Source organism: Callithrix jacchus, chromosome 10 (assembly GCF_049354715.1).
Source record: "Callithrix jacchus isolate 240 chromosome 10, calJac240_pri, whole genome shotgun sequence".
Lineage (NCBI taxonomy): Eukaryota > Metazoa > Chordata > Mammalia > Primates > Cebidae > Callithrix > Callithrix jacchus.
In genome coordinates this window covers 82,442,656-82,467,238 of record NC_133511.1, presented here as the reverse complement: position 1 = coordinate 82,467,238, position 24,583 = coordinate 82,442,656, and the positions used below count along the sequence as shown (strand labels likewise).

At 37.5% G+C, this 24,583-nt stretch overlaps 1 protein-coding gene and 1 pseudogene across 39 annotated transcripts in view; both read left to right on the top strand.

Annotated features, from left to right (window-relative positions):
* Nucleotides 1–24,583, top strand: part of SOX6 (SRY-box transcription factor 6) — a 705,491-nt gene that overhangs the window by 122,737 nt on the left and 558,171 nt on the right. The window lies entirely within an intron of this gene.
* Nucleotides 18,271–19,795, top strand: LOC144578133 (aldo-keto reductase family 1 member B1 pseudogene; annotated as a pseudogene).

Genomic DNA, 24,583 nt, shown 5'->3' with positions numbered 1-24,583 from the left:
ATTGTTCCATTTGTCTATGTCTGTTTCTATATCAGTACCATGCAGTTTTGTTTTTTATAGCCTTGTAATATATTTTGAAGTAAGGTAGCATTATGCCTTGAGCCTTTTTTTTTTGGTTAGTATTGGTTTGGCTATTTCAGCCTTGTTTTAATTTCATAAAAATTTTAGGAGTGTTTTCTTCTAGTTCTGTGAAAAAATGACATTGGAATTTTGATAGGGATTACATTGAATCCGTAGGTTGGTTTGGGTAGTATGGTTATTGTATTAGCCTGTTCTTATACTGCTGTAAAGAAATACCTGAAACTGGGAAATCTATAAAGAAAAGAGGTTTAATCAGGTCACAGTTTTGCAGGCTGTACAGGCTTCTGCTTCTGTGGAGGCCTCAGGAAAGGTACAATCATGGTGAAAGGGCAAAGAGGAAGAAGGCACATGTGGCTGTCAGGAGAGAGAGTGAGTGAGAAGGAAGAGGTTCTACATACTTATTTTATTTATTAATTTTCTTTTGAGACAGAGTTTTCCTCTGTTATCCAGGCTAAAGTGCAATGGCATGATCTGGCTCATTGCAACCTCGGCCTTCTGGGGTCAAGTGATTCTCATGTCTCAGCCTCTTGCATAGCTGGGATTACAGGCATCTGCCACCATGACCAACTAATTTTTGTATTTTTAGTAGAGGTGGGGTTTCACCAAGTTTGCCCGGTTGGTCTCAAACACCCCACCTCAAGTGATCCACCCTCCTTGGCTTCCCAAAGTTCTGGGGTTATGGGTGTGAGCTACTGTGCTTGGCACTGTTACACACTTTCAAAGAAGTAGATCTTGGGGGACCTCTACCACAAGAACAGCAAGGGGGAAATTCATCTCTGTGATTTAGTCATCTCCTACCAGGTCCCTCCTCCAACACTGGGGAATGCAATTTGACATGAGGTTTGGTCAGAGCCAAACCATATCATTCTGCCCTTGGCTCCTGCAAAATCTCATGTCCTTCTCACATTTCAAATCACAATCAGGCCTTTTTAAATACCAAATAGCAGTCCTCCAAGTCAGCAGTCCTCTAAGTCTTAACTCATATCAGCATTAACTCAAAACTCCAGACCAAAGTCTCACCTGAGACAAGGCAAGTACCTTCCACCTATGAGCCTGTAAAATAAGAAACAAAGTAGTTGCTTCAAAGATACAATGGGGGTGTAGGCATTGAATAAATATTCCCTTTCCAAAAGGGAGAATTTGGCAAAAACAAAGGGTTCCATGCAAGTCTGAAACCCAGCAGAGCAGTCATTAAATCCTAAATCTTCAAAATAATCTCCTTTGACTCCCTGTCTCTCATTCAGGCGACACTGATGCAATAGGTGGGCTCCAAAGATCTTGGGCAGCTCCAATCCAAAGCATCTTCCATAGCTGCTTTGATGAACTGGTGTTCAGTGCCTGTGGTTTTTCCAGGTACACAATGTGAGTTGTTGGTGGATCTACCATTCTAGGGTATAGAGTACAGTGGCCCCCTTCTCACAGTTCTACTAGGCCATGCCCCAGTGGGGACTCTGTGTAGGGGTTCCAACCCTTCCACACTGACCTAGTAGAGGTTTGCCATGAGTGTTCTGACCCTGCAGCAGACTTCCTCCTAGACATTTAATTGTTCCCATACATCCTCTGAAATCCAGGCAGAGGCTCTCAAGCCTCTGTTCTTGCCCTCTGTACACCTGCAGGCTTAACACCACATGGAAGCCTTGGTGGTTCTCAGCTTGCATCCTCTGGAGTAGTGACCTGAGACATATCTGGGGCCCATTTAGCCATGACTGGATCTGGAGTGGCTGGGATGCAGGGTGCTGTGTCCTGAGACTGCATAGAAAAGTGGGGACCCTGGTTATGGCTCACAGAATCATTTTTCCCTCTTATGCCTCCAAGTGTGTGATGGGAGAGGCTGCCATGAAGGTCTCTAAAATGTCTTGGAGGTATTTTCCCCATTGTCTTAGCTGTTAACATTCCGATCCTCTTTACTTATGCAAATTTCTGCAGCTGGCTTGAATTCCTCCCCAGAAAATGGTTTTTTTCTTTTCTACCACATGGCCAGGCTGTTAATTTTTCAAACTTTACCATTTTGGTTCCATTTTAAATATAAATTCCAGTTTGAGATTATGTCTTTGCTCACGAATTTAAACATATGCCGTCAGAAGCAGCCAGGTAACTTCTTGAATGCTTTGCTGCTTAGAAGTTTCTTCTGCCAGATACCCTAAGTCATCTCCCTCAAGTTCAAAGTACTACAGATCTCTAGGGCAGGGGCACAATGCCACCAGTCTCTTTGCTAAAGCGTAGCAAGAGTGACCTTTGTTCCAGTTTCCAATAAGTTCCTCATCTCCATCTGAGACCACCTCAGCCTGGACTTCACTGCCCATATGACTATCACCATTTTGGCCTCAACCATTCATCGAGTCTCTAGGAAGTTCCAAATGTTCCCTCATCTTTTTACCTTCCACTGTGCCCTCCAAACTGTTGCAACCTCTGCTTTTTCCCCGGTTTTGAAGCTGCTTCCATATTTTCAAGTATCTTTATAGAAATGACCCACTTTCCTGCTTTCAATTTTCTGTATTAATTTATTCTCATATTGCTATAACGGAATACATGAAATTGGGTAATTTATAAGGAAAAATTAATTGAATTAGTTCATGGTTCTGTGGGCTTTACAGGATTTTGCTTCTGGGGAGGCCTCAGTAAACTTATAATTTTGGTGGAATGTAAAGGGGAAGCAGGCACATCTTCACATGGCTAACAGGAGTGGAGGGATGTGCTACATGCATTTAAACAAGCAGACATGAGGAGAACTCTAACCCAAGAACAGCAAGGGGGACATCTGCTCTCATGATTCAGTCACCTCCCACAAGGCCTTTTCTGCAACACTGGAGATTACAATTTGAATGAGATTTGGTTGGGGTGGGGAGACACAGAGCCAAACCATATCAGTAATTTTAATAATATTAATTCTTCCAGTCTGTGAACATGGGATGTCTTTCTATTTGTTTGTGTCCTCTTCAATTTTTTTTTTAATCAGTGTTTTGCAGTTTTCCTTAGAGGTCTTTCATCCTTGAATAAATTTATTTCTAGGTAGTTTTTTTGGTAGCAATTATAAATAGTACTACCCTCTTGATTTCTTTCTTAGCTAATTTATTATTGGTGTATAGAATTACTTCTGATTTTTATATATTGATTTTGTATCCTGCAGCTTCACTAAACTTGGTACTCAGACGTAAGAGTTTTGGTAGTCTTTAGATTTTTCTAGATACAAGATTATGTTCTTTGCATAGAGGGTCAATTTGACTTCTTTTTCAAATTGTATACCATTTCTTTCTTTCTTTTGCCTAATTGTTCTGGCTAGAACCTTTAGTATTATGTTGAATAGGAGTGGTGTAAAATAGGCATGCTTGTCTTGTTCTAGTTATTAGAAGAAAGTTCTTTAAATCTATTTATATTTGCTTTATAGATTTGGGAGCTCTGATATTGAACGCATATAAGTTTAGAATTCTTACACCCTCTTGCTGAGTTGTTCCCTTTATCATTATATGATATTTTTGTCTCTTTTTGCTTACTGTTTTTGACTTAAAATCTGTGTTGTCTGATATAAGTATAGCTACTCCTGCTCACTTTTGGTTTTCCTTTGGATGGAATATCTTTTCCATCCCTTTACTTTCAGTTTCTATGTGTCTTCACAGGTGACATGAGTTTCTTGTAGACAGCATATACTTGGGCTATATTTCATGTTCATTCAACCAGTCTGTATGTTTTGAGAAGAAAGTTTATTCTTTTACATTAAAGATTATTATATGTGGAGGCTTACTTCTGTCATTTTATGAATTGATTTCTGTTTGCTTTGTCTATCATTTGTTTCTTTCTTTCTCTTTTGTTGTTTAATGTTGTGGTTTGGTAGTTTTCTGTAGTGATAACATTTGAATTCTTTATCTTACTTATGTATTTGCTCTACCAGTTTTATATTTTCATGTTTTTTTTTCATGATGGTAGATATTGCCTTATCACTTCAATGGGTAGAACTCCATAAGCATTTCTTGTAGAGCTTGTCTTGTGATGAATTCTCTCAGCTTTTGTTTATCTAGAAAAGGCTTTATTTCTCTTTCACTTATGAAGTATAACTTTGCTAGGCATAGTATACTTAGAGTCAGGGTTTTTTTTTTTTCCTTTTAGCCTTTTGAATGTATTATCCCATTCTCCCCCGTCCTGTAAGATTTCTGCTGATAAATCTGCTATTAGTCTGATGGGGGTACTTTTATAAGTTACTGAGCACTTTTCTCTTGCTGTTTTTTGAACTCTCTCTTTAACTTTTGACAGATTGACTATAATGTACTGTGGAGAAAACCTTTTCAACTTGCATCTATTTGAGGATTTCTGAGCTTCTTATATCTGGATGTTTAATTATTTTGCTAGATGTGAGAAGTTTTTAGCTACTTATTTGTTAAATACATTTTCTATCCTGTTTGTTTTCCCTTCAGCTTCTGAGACACTGAAACTTTGAGTATTTGGTCACATTATGGTGTCCCACAGGTTACATACTCTTTCTTCATTCTTAAAAGTTTTTTTTTCCTTTATTTTCAATGGACTGGGTTATTTTAAAAGACCTGTCTTCGAGTTCTAAAATTTGTTCTTCTACTTGATATAGTGTATGATCAAAGTTTTCAAATGTATTTTTTATTTTATTTAATGAATTCCTCAGTTACAGAATTTTTTAAAATGATATTTATCTCTTTGGTAAATTTCTCATTTCTATCCTGAATAGTTTTTCTGATTTTTTTGACTGATATAAGTATAGCTACTCCTGCTCACTTTTGGTTTAATAATTACTAATAAATTTCTGAATTTGCATTCATAGCAGAGTTCATACAGTTTCTTGAAGCTGTACCTATTGGGTTGGTTGAGTAGAACACTTTGGCTTTGATACTGGGTACATGCATTAGTATAGTCTCTGTGTGATTTCTTTGGCTGTAAACAGTGTCAATGGTGTCTGAGATTTCCTCAGTGGCTTAGGTTGTGGTTGTTAGTGGAGGCTGTGGTGATATTTTGTCTGAAACAGGGACACCAGATGAGCCAGTTCTTTTCCCCCGTGGTTACTGTGGCAGGCTAAGCGTGCCTGTTCTAGGGCCCAGAGTGTTATACATTGACACTGGTGTTAGTGGATCTAGGTGGGCTTATTCTTAGGCCTTCAAGTAGTTTCTTGGGTGTCAGGAGTGGTAATGGTGGCCAGGGTCTTTGGACCCCTGGCCAGTGGGTGTCATGGGGGCAATGGCAGTAGCAGAGGGGCAATAATTTTTTGGCTCTCAATAGATCTGTGATTGTGTTGGCAGTAGCTATGACAAGCTTGGTAGGCAGTCGTTGGACCACAGGTGGCACATATGGGTGGGTGCTAGCTCTTGTAGTTGTGGTATATTGGGTATGCTTGTCCTCAGGCTCCCAGGAGGAGTGCTTGGGAGCCAATCATGGTGGATAGGGCAGAGCAATCCCTAGGCACCCAATTGATGTGGTACTTGGTGGGGAAGAGCTGTGCCAAGTGGAACTGTCCCAAATCCTCCTTGGTGGCACTGGTTTTTATAGGTAGGGGCAGGATGATTTCCAGACTCATGGCAGAATGTTTAAGTGGGGACAACAGTGGCTTGCTATAGCCCTACTTTTGGGGAGTATGAGGGTGTTTTCAGTGGCAGCAGCTATAGACAGGTGGCCAGGGAGCATGTGCTTCAGCTCCAGGTAGTGGCTATGGGCAGGGTTGTCTGTCCTTAGGATGCTTGTAAGTGAACTATGGCCCTGCTACTGGGAATGGTGGGGTTGCTTCCAGTGGCTTATGTTTCAGCTTTGGCAGTGGCAGCCAGCAGCAGTGACTGGCTGCAAGTGGAGGGTGTCAATAGGGATCCAGGGATGTGGAGAAGCACTCCAAGGCAGGATGCAGTCTGGTGGGTGCTGGCCTCTCATAATGGTATCTTGCTGTAGTTAGGACTTGGGGCAGTGTGTGAGAGCCAGTGTGAGCTCCCTGTTTGGAGCAATGTTGTCACATAGTCTCCTGGCAGCTTCCTATGTTAGTCTCAGTGCCTGCCATGGTTCCCCTGTGATTAGGATTGCAAGAGTTCCCTCTGGAAATATGGACCACTGAGGATCTTCCACTTCCACTTACCTACATTGGGGAACCTCTCCAAGCTTCCAGCTGATACTGCCAAGCAGACTGCCTGGTTTCCCTTTTCTTCCTTGCCTTAGGTGTTTCCTATTACTTCCCTTTTGAATTCCAGTGTTCTCTCTTAGGTGCTCTATTTGAAGTGTGATTATCTACTTCATGCTTTGGGTCCTCTTTGTGTAGGAGGCCTACCAGATGTCTCTAGTCAGCCATCTTGAAGCCCCTTTTTATTTCCTTAACACAAATGGTACTTTATTATGCATATTTGCCTGTATATCACTTTTAAAAAATTTCACAATACATATTGAGGATATATGTATCAGCACGTGTAGAGCTTTCTCATTCATTTTATTTTATTTTATTTTTAAAGAGTCTCGCTCTGTTGCCCAGGCTGGAGTGCAATGGTGGGATCTCAGCTCACTGCAACCTTTGCCTTCTGGATTCAAGGGATTCTTCTACCTCAGCCTCCTGAGTAGCTGGGACTACAGGCGTGCACCACCATGTCCTGCTAATTTTGTATTTTTAGTAGAGATGGGGTTTCACCATGTTGGCCAGGCTGGTGTTGAACCCCTGACCTCAAGTGATCTGCCCACCTCAGCTTCCAAAAGTGCTGGGATTACAGGCATGAACCACTGTGCCTGGCCTCTCATTTCTTTTAAATGATTACATTATATTCCTGTATCTGGGTGTACTATAACATATTTAACCCATCCTCATTAATGGACTTTTTGATTGGTTCTAAGCTTTTGGTATTACTAACAATATTGCAGTGAATATTCTTGTATATCCTCCTTTTTGTTCTTGTACAAATCTATAACTAGGAAAAATTTCTAGAGATGGAATTGTGGGTTAAAGAATAGTTATATTTAATTTAAATTTTAGATAAAAATTATGAAATTGCTTCTCATAGCTGCTGTGTCAATTTGTACTCCTAACAATGTTTGAGAGTGCCTGTTTCTGTATACCCTGGACCATACAGGTGAAAACTAATATCTCATTGTTTTAGTTTGTATTTTTATCATTTTGAATTAGATTGCTTATATTATGTTTAAATATTAGGCATTTGAGAAAAACGTGTTTTTAACCATTTTATTATAGAATATAATACCCAAATTCCAAATAGAAATGTGTACAAAAGAAGAAATTTTATCATAAAGTGAATGTCTGACTACCACCCAGGTTAAGAAATAAAATGTTTATATCACCCAGAAGCCTTTCTTGTTAATACCAACTATTACTCTCTTTCCTCCTCCAAAGGGAAAAACATTACTACCTCTCTTTTATGCTAATCACATCTTTGTTTTCTTTATACTTTCACCCCCAGAGCATACAACACAGTGTTGGGTCTGTCTGTTATATACTTTATATAAATGAACTTTATATATCCTTTTGTTTTTGGATCCTTTCATTTCATATATTTGTGAGAAACATTCTTGTTATTTTGTGTAGTGGTAATTTGCTCATTTTCATTGTTTTATGATATTCCAGTCTATGATTATATCACAGTTTGTCCATTCTGCTGTTGACAGACATTTCCAGTTTGGGATAATATGAATAATGCATTCTTGCGTACTTGCTGTGCAAGTGCCTGCATCTCTCTTGGGTAAATTCTTAGAAGTAGAATTTCTGGATGATAGGATGTAGTATTTTTATCTATATTAGATAATGTTAAGCTGTTTTACAAATTCTTCTAATTTATACTTCCACCAGTAAAGTATGAGAGTTCCTGTTATCATATACTTTCTCCCATTATTTATATTATCAGTCTTTATAGTTTAAACTTTCTGGTGGATATAAAGTGACAACTCATAATGTTAATTTTCAGTTCCTTAAATATTAATGAAGTTAAACACATTTTGATGTTTATTGGCCATATATAAATCCTCTTTTATGAATCCATTTTTTAGGTCAATTTTTCTATTCAATTTTTTGTCTTTTTTTTTACTGGAGTTTTAATGCATTCTGGATACAGACCAGTTTATAGTCTTAGTTTAGATTCCAACAAAAGTAGAGCCTTGTGATGAGGACTGTGGTACAGATAGCCTTTAGGGAGATAATCCCAAGAAGTAGAAGTGAGGGAGTAGTGATGTTTGGAAGAAGGAAAAAGTCACGTTCTTATTAAGGTCACACTATAGGCAAAGGGAACTGGATTCTTCTAGAACCTCTGAGAAGCACAGAAAGCCTTCCTGAAGGAGAATCTGAAGTACTTATTTAATGCTAATTAAGAGTTTCTTCCAGTGGTGTTTACTCCCCCATCTCCCATGCTGAGATTGTGCTGGGCTAAACATATTTCTATGGCCTTCAGAGAAGGTCCTGAAGCAGAAGGCAGTAGAATCTTCAGTGATTGCTTGAGATGAGATACTTGCAAGGTGAGTCTGTGCTCACATGGAACTGTGCATTGCAGCTCTGGCTAAAATCAGAACTAGCCAAGAAACTCTTAAGTAGCAGCACCAATGGCATCCTTTCTGTGTTGTAGATACCTTTTTTCCACATTAAAAGATGCCTTTTACTCTCTTATGGTATCTTTTGATGAATGGAAATGCTTAATATTATTTATGTAATCAAATAAAATAGATGTCCTTTTCAATTTTGGGTAATGCTTTCAATATTTTGTTTAAAAAATCTTTTCTTACTCCGAATTAGTGAGGATATTTTTAAGCTACTTTTTTAGGTAGTTTATTTTTTTGAGAAGGTGATGAAATATATGAGTAATTTCTCCAGAAAAATACAAACCATTTTATAACTTTAAAGTGTTTGTGGAACTTTTGAAGCCCTTCCATAGAACCCCTAGTATTTTATTGATTACAAGTTAGAAATCTCTAGTCATTGTTTGGCCTTTTAAATTTAGACCCATAGATCACCTGAAACTGATCTTTGTGTCATATGATATGAGAGAGGGAACAAGTTTTATTTTGTTTTTTCATATGGATGTTTAATTGATCCAGCATCATTTATTGAAAAACAAAAACCAAAACCTCATCTTTTCCTCATTGTTTAGTAGTGCCAACTTGTTATAAATCAAGTACATATACCTGCTTAGTTTTTTTCCTTCTTCTGTGCTCCCTATGTTGTTCCAAAGGAACAAGTTTTTCTCCTCTTGTGCCAGTTACTCTGTATTAATTACTGTTTCTTTATGGTTATCTTTATATCTGATAGATCAAGGCTATTTTTTATGCTCAAGATTTTGTTGGATGCTTGGATTTTCATATAAATTTCAAAATGAACTTAGCATATTATGTACACACACACACCACACACATAGACTGTTGGAATTCAGACTGGAATTGCATTTAATTTATAGATTAATATGGGGAAATTGACTTCTTTACAATTTTGAGTCTTCCAATCCATGACATAGTATAGCTCTCTACTTGCTAGGTCTTAACTTATTCTCAAAAATTTATATAGTTTATTGCAATGAGGCCTTGAATATCTTTCATTATAGGTCTTACCTAGGTATTTGATATTTGTGATAGTTTTATATAAATTATATTTGTAAATTACATTTTCTTGGGATTGCATGTAGAAAAGCAATATATATTATTTGTACAATGCTCTTGCATAAAACGAAGTTGTCAAACCTATTTGTTAATTATAATTCTTTATCTGTAGGTTCTCTTGAATTTTCTTTTTATAAAATCATATCATCTGCACATTATGACAATTTGATTTCTTTTTTAAAATTCTTATATTTTTAATGTATTTTTCTTGTCTTATTGTACTATCTAATACTTCTATTGCAATGTTGAGAATAGAAGTAGTGGACATCTTTATTGCATTCTCTATATCAAAGAAAATGCTGTTGACATTTTATCATTAAGAATGATGGCATGATGTTTGCTTAAAAATACTGTTTTTCTGTGCACTTGTTGCAGTTGTTGGGTGTACCAGTATAAATCTGTCAATTATATCAAATTTGTTGGTCACAATAATTAAGTCTTTTATATTTTTCTGCCTTTAAAAGTCTACTTATTTTATTATTTATCCAGAGGGTATTTAAAAATGTTTACTTTCAGTTATGGACTTGTCTTATATTTCTGTCAAGCTTAGCTAAATATTTTGAGAATATGGCATAACGTTTATATATACTTAGAACTATATCTTATTGATGAATTGACTTTGTAATCATTACTATTGCTATTATTGTTACTATTATCTTTATCTCTAATAATGCTATTTGCCTTTTACCCATTTTTGTCTGATATTAGAGTTTTCTTTTGGTTAGTGCTTGTACCAAAACTGAAATCGATTTAACTCATAATTTTCTAAACTTATATGAACATAGAATTTTATCAAGCCATAATATCCATTAATGTCTCAGGGAACAAGTGGTATATAAGACATACTTTGTAAGATAGTGATCTAAAAGATATGATTATTGAAAGAGTATATGTAGGGGGTCATAGATGAGAGAGCTATTTAGATATCTCCAGATGGGGAGTCCAGCTATGCCCACTTATTTATTCAATTTCAATAATTGCTTTTGTCTATGATGGCAGAGTTGAGTAGAGAGGCCATGTGGCTATCAAAGCTTAAATTGTTTACTATGTGGCCTTTTACAGAAAATTTGGCAATTATTGTCCTGCTAATAATTACCAAAACTTATTGAATGCTTATTTCTTTGTGGGCTCGATATGTTGCTAGATATTTTATGTAAATAATCTTATTTTATTATTCTAAAAATCTTTTAAGGTAGGTGAGATGATTGTGTTTATTTTGCAAATGAGGAAACTAAGATGCAGAGAAATTAAATAATTGCCCATGGTCACATATCTAGTAAATGTCAGAACCAGGGTTTGAAGCTAGATCTACCTCCTAGCCTTCACATTCTCACTATACTAGACTGCCTTCTGATTCCTATTGTTTTAGCAGAGTGTGAAGTATTGGAATAAATAATAAAGAAGGTTAAAAAACTCATACTTTGTAGTGCCATTGTTACTCTAGGAGGTTAGCTTTGTGAAGTATACCTGTTAAGTGCCAGTATACTGTACTAATTGCTTTACATGTTACCTCATTCTTTTTAGCAGTGAATCTGTGTGCATTTTATAGATGAGGAAATTGAATTTATTCTTCAAGGAAAAAAGTAGTTAATCTATCTCAGACCATACTTTCAGAGGAATATTGCAATTTAAAGGAAGTTAGATAACTCTATTGACTATTTCTATTATGTAATACAGTGGATACACACTACAAATGTTTTCTCATGCTGTTGTCTAGGATTCCAAATAGTTTTAATAGCCATATACTGACATAATATTATGCCTAGTGAGTGAGCTGTATTTTAAACTTTCTCTTATTTTTGGATGTAGGATATAGAACTTAAATTATTGATTAGGAGATTTAGTTGCATTTAAAAAAATTACACTTTAAGTTCTAGGGTACATGTGCAGATCTTGCAGGATTGTTGCATAGGTACACATATGCCATGGTGGTTTGCTGCCTCCATTCCCCCGTCACCTACATCAGGCATTTCTCCCAATGCTGTCCCTCTCCTAGCCCCCCACACCCCAACAGACCCCAGTGTGTGATGTTGCCCTCCCTGTGCCCATGTGTTTTCATTGTTCAACACCCACCTATGAGTAAGAACATGCATTGTTTGGTTTTCTTTTCTTGTGTCAGTTTGCTGAGAATGATGGTTTCCAGATTCATCCATATCCCTACATGGGACATGAACTCAGCCTTTTTTGTGGCTGCATAGTATTCCATGGTGTATATGTGTCACGTTTTCTTTATCCAGTCTCTCACTGATGGACATGTGGGTTGGTTCCAAGTCTTTGCTATTGTAAACATGCCACAATGAACATACGTGTCCATGTGTCTTTATAATAGATTGATTTATAATCCTTTAGATATATACCCAGTAATGGGAATGCTGGGTCAAATGGAGTTTCTATTTCTAGATCCTTGAAGAATCTCCACACTGTCTTCCACAATGGTTGAACTAATTTATACTCCCACCAACAGTGTAAAAGTGTTTCTATTTCTCTGCATTCTCTCCAGCATCTGTTGTCTCCAGAATTTTTAATTATCACCATTCTAACTGGTGTGAGATGGTATCTCAGTGTGATTTTGATTTGCATTTTTCTAATGACCAGTGATGTTGAACATTTTTTCATGTTTGTTGGCCGCATAAATGTCGTCTTTTGAAAAGCGTCTGTTCATATCCTTCGCCCACATTTGAATGGGTTCGTCTGTTTTTTCTTGTAAATGTGTTTTAGTTCTTTGTAGATTCTGGATATTAGGCCTTTGTCAGATGGGTAGATTGTAAAAATTTTTTCCCGTTCTGTTGGTTGCTGGTTCACTCTAATGATTGTTTCTTTTGCTGCGTAGGAACTCTTAAGTTTAATTAGGTTCCACTTGTCTATTTTGACTTTTGTTGCCATTGCTTTTGGTGTTTTAGTCATGACATCGTTACCTATGCCTAGGTCCTGAATGGTATTGCCTAGATTTTCTTCTAAGGTTTTTATGATGTTAGGACTTGTATTTAAATCTTTAATCCATCTGAAGTTAATTTTAGTGTAAGGTGTAAGGAAGGGGTCCAGTTTCAGCTTTCTGCATATGGCTAGCCATTTTTCCCAACACCATTTATTAAACAGGGAATCTTTTCCCCATTGCTTGTTTTTGTTAAGTTTATCAGAGATCATATGGTTGTAGATGTGGGGCGTTACTTCTGAGGCCTCTGTTCTGTTCTATTGGTGTATATCTCTGTTCTGGCACCAGTACCATGCTGTTTTGATTACTGTAGCCTTATAGTATAGTTTGAAGTCAGGTAGCATGATGCCTTCAGTTTTGTTCTTTTTACTTAGGATTGTCTTGGCTATGCGGGCTCTCTTTCAGTTCCACATGAAGTTTAAAGTGTTTTTTCCCAGATCTATGAAGAAGGTCAATGGTAGCTTGATGGGGATAGCATTGAATGTATAAATTGCTTTGGCCAGCATGGCCATTTTCATAATATTCATTCTTCCTAACCATGAGCATAGAATGTTTTTCCATCTATTTGCATCCTCTCCTATTTCCTTAATCAGTGGTTTATAGTTCTCCTTGAAGAGGTCTTTCACATCCTTTGTGGAGAGGAGTGAGCGACCAAATACTCTGAATGTTGCTCAAGATTGTGACCTATGCAAGTGTGAACTCTATATAAAATAGTAGAACATTTTCTTTGCTTAATTTTTTTCCAATTGAAAATGTTCAGCATTACAGAAATTAGGAAAGTGTGAAAAATGGAAAGAGTTTGCCTATTGTTCCATGCCCAGTGGCAGCCTTTTTTAACAGCTTGTTCCTCTCAGTCCTTTTCTTAAAAACATGTTCTTTTATTATTTTTAAAAAAGTATGTGAATATAATTTTTATCCCGCCTTTTTGGCTTTACATTGTATGCCTAGTAATGGGAACTCTAACTTAAAATGAAAGCTCTGTCAGCAACTTGTCATGTGGTCCTAAGTGAGCTATATGTCTGTTTTCTTGAGTGAGTTATTTGTCTGTTTCCTTGCCTGTAAACTTGGGCACATCTCATTCTGTTATACCTGATATTTTTACTTAGGATGTGAGGCAAACTCAGAGGCTAGGCCAGATCTTGTTTGGACTTAATGTGAAATCTTCAAATTGTTATGACGAAGATACAGTAAAATGATAAGCAGTATCTCTCCACATGATCCTCTTTGTTTCTTTGTTTTAAAGAGTGACCAAAAGACCTAAATTAAGGCTGAGAAGGACTTACCTGTAGTGTGCAACTAAGGTCCTCGTAGGTCTACAGTGTTTGTTTGTTAGGTGTGATAATGTGGTAGCATTGGCAAGGACACAACTGTAGGGTCTTATACCCTTAAGGCATTCTTCTTTAAAAAGTGGATGACTATGCTAGCCACCACATCACCTAAGATGTGGCTTGAGCACATTTAATTTGAGTCTTAGGGAAAAAGCAAAAAGGGAGTTACATTTACAGAAGGCATACTGCATCTAGGAAGCATTTTTATATGTTGAATCTCCACAAAAACTTTGGGAGGTAAATGTTAACATCTTCATTTTTAAAATCATTTTCTTTGTTTTAGAAAGTGAGATTATATGGTTTTATAATCTGCTTTCTTCTCTTTACATGTTTCACAAAAAACTGTAATGATTTGTCTTCTTTACTAGGCTGTGAACTCCTTGAAGTCATCAACTCTACTGCATTCATTTTTGTTTTCTTAGGGCTTAACACAGTGCCTGGCATCCAGTAAATGATGAGTAAGCATGATTTACTCTAAGAATTAGGACTCTTAGGTAATTAGCCCATAGTTACCAAATCTTTATTTTTCTCTTCTTTCAGCATCTCTCTTCTTTTTAATTTCTACCATGAATTTAGAAATGCTTGAAAATGTAAAGTGCCACATACATGCAAGTTGAGACTATGCTGACTCTGTATTCCCATAAGTTGTTCTGGTCTGTATCCAGTTGATAATGCAGCTATTATTTTTATAGTAGTCTAAGTACATATTTGCACAGCAGGCAGTGTCAACTCCTCTAAGTTACTTGCTGTTATTTGCCTGATACTTTTAAATTACGGAGCTCCATTACTGAAGTCATTATTTGTGGTTAAAAGGGAGTGGTACTGAGAGTGGTAACAAGAAGACTTTTAAAAAATGAGGATTAAATTGGCCATCTTTAGCTGTCTTTAAATTTATCTTGCTTTAACTATCTAGAACAAGTACAAAGAATGGCCCTGCCTCAGTTTTTTTCTGTATGTTTACTCTATATAAAATACTATGCTGATTAAAAAGAAGTGTGGACATAAAAATTAGAATTTATTTGCAAGATTTTGTTAAATGATTGCTTTTTAAATGCTCTGTCACTCTACTGTTACTCTATCTTGTGAGCAGAACTCAGGAAGAGAAAATTCATCAGGGATAGGAATCCTCTTCTCTTTCTGGATATGAGAGTGAACTGCAAATGCAAGACTATTCTAACTATAGCATCTCTCTTACAATGAATTCAAATTGTCATTCTTGGAGGTCTGGGATTATGCTTTATTGTCCTGTATCCCTAAATATCCCTATTCATGCCATATATCCTGTGGGCTCTTAGAAATGTTAATTGAATTGCTGAACAATTGCTTGTATCTTTATCTCAGATTTTTTTAAAAAAGCACCCTGCAATAACTAAGACTTAATTTTTGAGCTAAATTTCATGTCTAGTTTCTAATACCTCCTTACATTTAAGAAAACATTGTTATTTTATTTTTAAAAAACAAGAACTCTGAAATCATTGAGAAACTTTTCAGTAATATGAGACATTTTATAGAGTTACAAAATTTTCATTTTTCCACAAAAGTTTTTGTGAGTATACTTACATTTAGCTCAGTTACTCTTTAGCCCGGGAGTTTTTGAATTTTAGTATGCTAGGAATGAGGACAATGCTTAAAATTAGATTCATGGGCCAACTCTCAGAATTGATTGGTTTGGGTGGAGCTTTAATAATATTTACATTTATTTTATTTTATTTTATTTTTTGAGATGGAGTCTCGCTCTGTTTCCCAGACCGGAGTGCAGTGGCGTGATCTTGGCTCACTGCTGCCTCCAACTCCAGGGTTCAAGCAATTCTTCTGCCTCAGCCTCCCCTGTAACTGGTACTACAAACCTGTGCCACTAGGCCCAACTAATCTTTGTATTTTTAGTAGAGAAGGGATTTCTCCATATTGACCACGCTGGTCTCAAACTTCTGACCTCAAATGATATGCCTGCCTTCGCCTCCCAAGGTGTTGGAATTACAGGTGTGAGCCACCAGACCTGGCCATAAATTTTTTGTTTTAATAAACACTCTAGGCGGTTCTGATATAGCTAGTCTGTGGATTATCTTTTGATGATGATGTTTTTTCTCTAGTCCTACTCATACAAGACCCTCTTTGCCTTTTAAAAAACTGTTACTATTAAGCTGTTATCTCTGAAATCAGGCTATATGAAGAAAGATTATAAAAAACACAATAATAAGTATTATTTCAAGGAAGTGTATTTTGATAAGAAAAGTGAGGGGCATGAAGCAATAAAGAACAAATTTATTGAATGAAAAGTTACAAAATATATTCTTTTTAACCCACTGCCAAATTTTTATTTGATTTTGGTCAGGTTGCCTTACTGCCTTGTGTTTATGAAGTATGTGGAATTTTTCTGCAGTCAAGATGTCAAAATACAAGTTTTGTGGATCAAGTCACATGGTGATTTTGTAAATAGCTTTTGGAAGTTTGTGGTCTATATTTTGATCTTGGATCATAGTGATAAGCTGTCTTTGTAAAATACCTTTATAAAATACTGACATTCTGTCATCTAAATAATCTCCCTCCCTCCCTCACTTCCTTACTTTTCCTTCCTTCCTTCCTTCCTTCCTTCCTTCCTTCCTTCCTTCCTTCCTTCCTTCCTTCCTTCCTCTCTTTTTCTCTCTCTCGTTCTCTTTCTCTTTCTCTCGTCTCTTTCTCTTGTCTCTTTCTCTCTCTCTCTTTCTTTCCTTCTCCCTTCCTATCTTTCTTTCTTTCTTTTTTTTCTTCTTTCTTTCTTCTTTCTGTCTTTCTTGTCTGTGTCTCTCTGTCTTTCTTGACAGGTTCTCACTCTGTTGCCCAGGCTAGCGTACAGTGGCATGATCATAATTCACTGCAGCCCCAACCTCCTGGGCTCAAGCAATCTTCCTGCATCAGCCTCCTGAGTAGCTGGAACTGCAGGTTTGTGTCACCATGCCCGGCTAATTTTTTTTATTTTTTTTGAGATAGAGTCTTGCTCTGTTGCCCAGGCTGGAGTGCAGTGGCGTGATCTTGGCTCACTACAACCTCTGCCTCCCGGGTTCAAAAAAATTCTCCTGCCTCAGCCTCCTGAGTAGCTGGGATTACAGGTGTGCAACCAATATGCCTGGCAAAGTTTTTGTATCTTTCATAGAGATGGGGTTTCACCATGTTGGCCAGGCTGGTCTCAAACTCCTGACCTCGTGATCTGCCTGCCTTGGCCTCCTGAAGTGCTGGGATTACAGGTGTGAGCCACCACACCTGGCTGCCTGGCTAATTTTTAAATTTCTTGTGTAGAGACAGGGTCTCACTTTGTTGTCCAGGCTGGTTTTGAACTCCTCACCTTAAATGACCCTCCCACCTCGGTTTCCCAAAGTGCTGGGATAACAGGTGCGAATCACTGCACCTGGTGCTCATTTTTTTTTTTTGTGTTGTGTAGACACTATTTTTATACTGACCATCTTTGTTCACAGATAGCTCTTATTGAATTATTCTTTCAGGAGAGCAGTAAAGTGTTAGCAATTGTGAAAATGTGTCGAAATTATGCGATCATATCTCTGATTTACAATTCAGCTACACATGTTGGCAGAGGTGAATGGTGGGCCTAAGGAAATGCAACAATAATTCCTCCTCTTTTGACCCAGAAATACCTTGATTCTGACCATTTAATTTATTAAAGTAGGCTTAGGATATGTTACATTAAAGTGTAAAGGTATTCTTTCTAGTGGGTGTGGATAATATAAAGTTGTAGAATCTTAGGTGGTAGTTGCTTTAGAGGAGAACTGACATAGCAGTTCCTAAATACCAATCTACATCCAAGCGAGCTGTAACAGTCACCTCTAGAGCTTTTAAAAAAATGTGAACTCCTGGTCCACTCAAGGAGAATCTGGTTTAGGAGATCTGGAGTGGGACCCAGAAATTTGAATTTTATAAAATCTTTCTAGGTGATTATATAATCAGCTAAGTTTTGGTACAACTTTCAACTCTGTAAGAATTGTTTCTACAACATTCCTGGTAAAGAGTCATGCAGTCTTAACTTTGACAACTTCTATTTGATGGGTCAGCCTATTTCATTGCTTTAAAAGATTTATCTTGGACCAAACTAGGCACAGTTCTGGGCGGGGTGGGGGACACAGCAGCCACAGCCAGTTACCTCGTGCTCAACAATGGTGCCAAGACGCCCATCCTGGGGCTGGGCACTTGGAGATCCCTCCAGGCCAGATAACTGAGACTGTAAAAGTGGCGATTGACGTCAGGTACCACCACATCAATTGTGCCCACATGTACCAGAATGAGAATGTGGTGGGGGTGGCCATTTAGGAGAAGTTCAGGGAGCAAGTGGTGAAGTGTGAGGAGCTATTCATCATCAGCAAGCTGTGGTGCATGTACCAGGAGAAGGGCCTGGTGAAAGGAGCCTGTCAGAAGATGCTCAGTGACCTGAAGCTGGACTACCTGGACCTCCACCTTATTCAATGGCTGACTGGCTTTAAGCCTGAGAAGGAATTTTTCCCGTTGGATGAGTCAGGAAACATGGTTCCTAGTGACACCAACATTCTGGACACGTGGGTGGTCATAGAAGAGCTGGTGGATAAAGGGCTGGTGAAAGCTATTGGCATGGCCAACTTCAACCATCGCCAGGTGGAGAGGATCTTAATCTTGGCTTAAAGTATAAGCCTGCAGTTTACCAGATTGAGTGCCACCTGTACTTAACTCAGGAGAAGTTAATCCAGTACTGCCAGTCCAAAGGCATTGTGGTGACCACCTACAGCCCTCTTGGCTCTCGCAACAGGCCCTGGGGCAAGTCCAAGGACCCTTCCTTCCCTCCTGGAGGATCCCAGGATCAAGGCGATCACAGCCAAGCACAATAAAAGCACAATCCAGGTCCTGATCCGATTCCCCATGCAGAGGAACTTGGTGGTAATCCCTAAGTCTGTGACAGCAGAACACTTTGCTGAGAGCTTTAAGGTCTTTGACTTTGAACTGAGCAGCCAGGATATGACCACCTTACTCAGCTTCAAAAGGAACTGGAGGGCCTGCGCCTTGGTCAGCTGTGCCTTCCACAAGGATTACTCCTTTCATGGAGTTTTGAAGCTGTGGATGCCTGCTTGTCCCTAAGTGACCTATACCTGTGTTTCCTGCCTAATTTTTTTCCTTGCAAATATAGTATGGCCTGTGTCACTCAGCAGTGGAATAGCAACCTGTGGAGTGGCCAGTGAAGGCGTGTCTAGCTTGATGTTGAATCTGAAGAGCCCTGTCAGCAGAGTAGAAGTCTCTTTCAGTTTGCTTTGCTCTTCTTTTTGCTCCACTGGGAAAAGTATAACCTGAATACCCTTTTCTGACCAAAGAGAAGCAAAATCTACCAGGTCAAAATAGTGCCACTAACAGTTGAGTTTTGATTGCTTGGAATTGTAATTCTTTCAGCAAGACTTCTCTTTGCCTCAAATAAAATGTGCTTTTGTGAGCTTGAAAAAAATAAATATTTATCTTGGACTGAACTAAAACCTACCACTTTGTAATTTCCACCCACTTTTGATCAGCATTTATTATATTACACTTGTTGTGCCTAGGTATCATTGCCTCTTACTCGTGTGCTTGAAAATATTAAACTAGGTTAATTTCCTTGGTTGCAAAATGGAGTATCAGAGTAGATCAGTGGTTATCAAAATGTGGTCTATGAACCCTGAGGATCCCTGAGACCCTTTCAGAGGGCTTGTTGTCAAAACTATTTTCATCATAATGTAGAATTGTTACTTGTCTTTTTCACTGTATTGACATCTGCACTGAGGATACATAGCAATTTTGGGTTAAAACTGCTGGTGCCTTAGCACACATCAAAACAGTGGCACAAAATTATATTAGTAGTCATTGAATTCTTTATCCTTACCACTCACAGAAAAAACAAACAAAATGCCAGTTTCATTTAAGAACATTGTGGATGAAACAGTAAAATTATTAATTTTATTAATTATTGACCTTTCTTTAATTCTCTGTGTGCTGAAATGGGAAGTAGGCATAAAGGACTTATACTACATATTCAAGTACGACGGTTATCTTCAGGAAAATCACTTGTAGTTTAGTTGAACTTAATACTTTTTTCATAGAATGCCATTTTTTACTTGAAAGAACAACTAACAAGCACACAATGGTTATTTAGACTTAAAAACCTGGCAGACATACTCTCAAAAATGAACAAAGTGAGCCTGCCTATTTTGAGGAAAACAAGTGATTTTTTTTTCATCAATAAAATTTGAGCTTCCAAGAGAAAATTAATAGTTTGGAAAGTTTTTACTCACCAACACAATCATAATGGCTTCCTAATACTTAAAAACTTTTCTGATAAGATTCAGTGGTAATATTAAGAAATGTGGTTTTAACAATATTGCATAATAAAATATGTCAATGTTTTAAAGATCTGCATAACTCAGTGAGTCAATATTTATCAAATGAACTAATAATATATGATGTTACAAAGTCATGCATGGCTAAAAGATCCATTCAAAGATTATTTTATTTTAGAGTAATGGAATACAAAAAGTTTATTGATATTCAAGGTTTAGATTCCATATTGCAATTAACTTTTGAGAAATGATTACTTGTCAAATTTTGATATAATATAAAAGAATGGCCACAATTATTTTAAAAGTATATTAGAACATTCTGCCTCTTTCTAACTACCTATCTGTGTGAAAATGGATACTTTCCACATACTTCCACCAAACCAACATATCACAACACATTGAATGCAGTAGCACCTAAGATAATCTAGCTGTATTTTTCTAAACCAGACATTTAGGAGATTTGCAAAAATGTAAAGCAATGCTAGTTTTCTTTCCATTTTTTATATTGGAAAATGTGCTTATATTTCATAAAATACTTCATATTACTGTGTAATAGGTTTATTTTTATTTAAAATAACTTTAAAAATTTTAAAGTTTTAATTTCTAATATAGTAAATATTGATAAGTGTAATAATAGCTCTTTGGGGCCCTCATTAATTTTTAGGAATGTAAAGGAGTCCTGAGACCAAAGAGTTTGATAATCACTGGACTAGATGATCTCCAAGTTCATTTCAACTACCATAATTGAAACATGCAACCATCCTGTTATAACATGGTTTCTATAATGTTTTCTAGTCATTCACCTCTGAATGATTTGTCAATGTGCCTTCTAAGTTGTGGCCCTCAATACCAAAATAACATTGAAGAGATATAGGTTGAGCAGCATAGAATACATAAATAGGGTACTATGAGATGGCTTCAATAATAACTACCTTTGGAGGCTTTTGAGAATAGGAGAAATTCCTTTTTCCTTGAGGAAACAAGTTCTTCCAGAAAAGCAGAGTGGTGGACTAGGTAGCATCTTAAGTTGTCTTCCTTGCTATCTCACAAATACTCAACCTTTCGCATTAGAAGACATAAATACCAATAACGAAACCCTCCTTTTCTATTCAGTATTGTGATGTTCTTAGTTATTAGCAACTGCATTAAAAAAAGGTTGGATGTCAATTCTAAGCAAAAAGAACACAGCAGGAGGCATCACACTACCGGACTCCAAACTATATTACAAGGCTACAGTAATCAAAACAGCATGATACTGGTACCAAAACAGAGATATAGACCAATGGAACAGGACAGAGGCATCGGAGGCAACACAACATATCTACAGCCACACAATCTTTGATAAACCTGACAAAAACAAGCAATGGGGAAAGGATTCCCTGTTTAACAAATGGTGTTGGGAAAACTGGCAAGCCATGTGCAGAAAGCAGAAACTGGACCCCTTCCTGACACCCTGCACTAAAATTAACTCCAGATGGATTAAAGACTTAAACATAAGACCAGGCACCATAAAAACCTTAGAAGAAAATCTAGGCAAAACCATTCAGGACATAGGCATAGGCAAGGACTTCATGACCAAAACACCAAAAGCATTGGCAACAAAAGCCAAAATAGACAAATGGGACCTAATCAAACTCCACAACTTCTGCACGGCAAAAGAAACAGTCACTAGAGTGAATCAGCAACAAACAGAATGGGAAAAAATTTTTGCAATCTACCCATCTGACAAAGGGCTGATATCCAGAATCTACAGAGAACTCAAACAGATTTACAAGGAAAAAACAAAAAAGCCCATTCAAAAATGGGCAAAGGATGTGAACAGACACTTTACAAAAGAAGACAGACATGAGGCCAACAAACATATGAAAAAATGCTCATCATCACTGGTCATTAAAGAGATGCAAATCAAAACTACATTGAGATACCATCTCAGACCAGTTAGAATGGCGATCATTAAAAAACCTGGAGACAACAGATGCTGGAGAGGATGTGGAGAAATAGGAACACTTTTACACTGCTGGTGGGAGTGTAAATTAGTTCAGCCATTGTGGAAGACAGTGTGGCGATTCCTCAAGGACCTAGAAATAGAAATTCCATTTGACCCAGCAATCCCATTACTGGGTATATATCCAAAGGACTATAAATCGTTCTACTATAAGGACACATGCACACAAATGTTCATTGCAGCACTGTTTACAATAGCAAAGACCTGGAACCAACCCAAATGCCCATCGATGATAGACTGGACTGGGAAAATGTGGCACATAAACACCATGGAATATTATGCAGCTATCAAAAATAATGAGTTCGTGTCCTTTGTAGGGACATGGATGAATCTGGAGAACATCATTCTCAGCAAACTGACACAAGAACAGAAAATGAAATACCGCATATTCTCACTCATAGGTGGGTGATGAACAATGAGAACACATGGACACAGGGAAGGGAGTACTGCACACTGGGGTCTATTGGGGGGAATAGGGGAGGGACAGTGGGGGAGGGAGCTGGGGAGGGATAGCATAGGGAGAAATGCCAGATGTGGGTGAAGGGGAGGAAGGCAGCAAAGCGCACTGCCATGTGTGTACCTATGCAACTATCTTGCATGTTCTGCACATGTACCCCAAGACCTAAAATGCAATTAAAAAATTAAATAAAAAATTTAAAAAAAGAAAATACACTATCAATCAAGAAAAAAAAGTTGGATGTTAGCTTAATGTCAGTTCTAATGAAAGTCAAACTTCACGTTTTTTTTATAGTTAATTCAAATTCTGCATCATTGAATATGTTTATTAAGGAAAAAGGAAAACTAAGCATTATGAAATTCTGTAAACATGGGTTTAATCTAGTAAAGCTGTAAACCAAAAAAGTGATAATAGCTGTAAAAATTGAAATTTTTTAATTGATGCAGTTTTGGAGGAAATAGCAATAGTTTTTGTTACATATGTATATATATTTTATTGCACTTTAGGTTGTGGGGTACATGTGGAGAACATGCAGGATTGTTGCATAGGTACATACATGGCAATGTGGTTTGCTGCCTGCATCCCCATCACCTATATCTGGCATTTCTCCCTATGTTATCCCTCTCCAACTCTCTACCCCTCACTGTCTCTCTCCTAGTCCTCCCAACAGACTCCAGTGTGTGATGGTCCCCTCCCTGTGTCCATGTGTTCTCATTGTTCAACACCCACCTATGAGTGAGAACATGTGGTGTTTGATTTTCTGTTCTTGTTTCAGTTTGCTGAGAATGACAGTTTCCAGATTCATCCATGTCCCTACAAAGGACACAAACTCATCAGTTTTTATGGCTGCATAGTATTCCATGGTGTATATGTGCCACATTTTCCTTGTCTGGTCTATCATTGATGGCATGTTGGTTGGTTCCAGGTCTTTGCTATTGCAAACAGTGCCAGAGTGAACATATGTATGCATGTGTCTTTATAATAGATCAATTTATAATTATTTGGATATATACCCAGTAATAGGATTGCTGGGTCAAATGGAGTTTCTATTTCTAGGTCCTTGAGGAATCTCCACACTGTCTTCCACAACGGTTGAATTAATTTACTCCCACTCCCACCAACAGTGTAAAAGTGTTTATGTTTCTCCACATCCTCTCCAGCATCTGTTGTCTCCAGATTTTGTAATGATTGGCATTCTAATTGGTGTGAGATAGTATCTCAATGTGGTTTTAATTTGCATTTCTCTAATGACCAGTGATGATGGACATTTTTTCATATGTTTGTTGGCCACATAAATGTTGTCTTTTGAAAAGTGTCTGTTCATATCCTTCACCCACTTTCGAATGGGTTTGTTTGTTTTTTTTTTCTTGTAAATCTGTTTTAGTTCTTTGTAGATTCTGGGTATTAGGCCTTTGTCAGATGAGTAGATTGCAAAAATTTTTTCCCATTCTGTTGGTTTCCAGTTCACTCTAATGATTGTTTCTTTTGCTGTGTAAAAGCTCTGGAGTTTAATTAGATTCCATTTGTTTATTTTGGCTTTTGTTGCCAGTGCTTTCACTGTTTTAGTCATGATGTCCTTGCCTATGTCTATGTCCTGAATGGTATTGCCTAGGTTTTCTTCTAGGATTTCTATGGTGTTAGTTCTTATGTTTATGTCTTTAATAAGAGTTAATTTTAGTGTAAGGTGTCAGGAAGGGGCCCAGTCTACTTTCTGCACATGGCTAGACAGTTTTGCCAACACCATTTATTAAACAGGGAATCCTTTTCCCATTGCTTGTGTTTGTCAAAGATTAGATGGTTGTAGATGTGTGGCATTGCCTCTGAGGCCTCTGTTCTGTTTCATTGATCTATATCTCTGCTTTGGTACCAGTACCATGCTGTTTTGATTACTGTGAC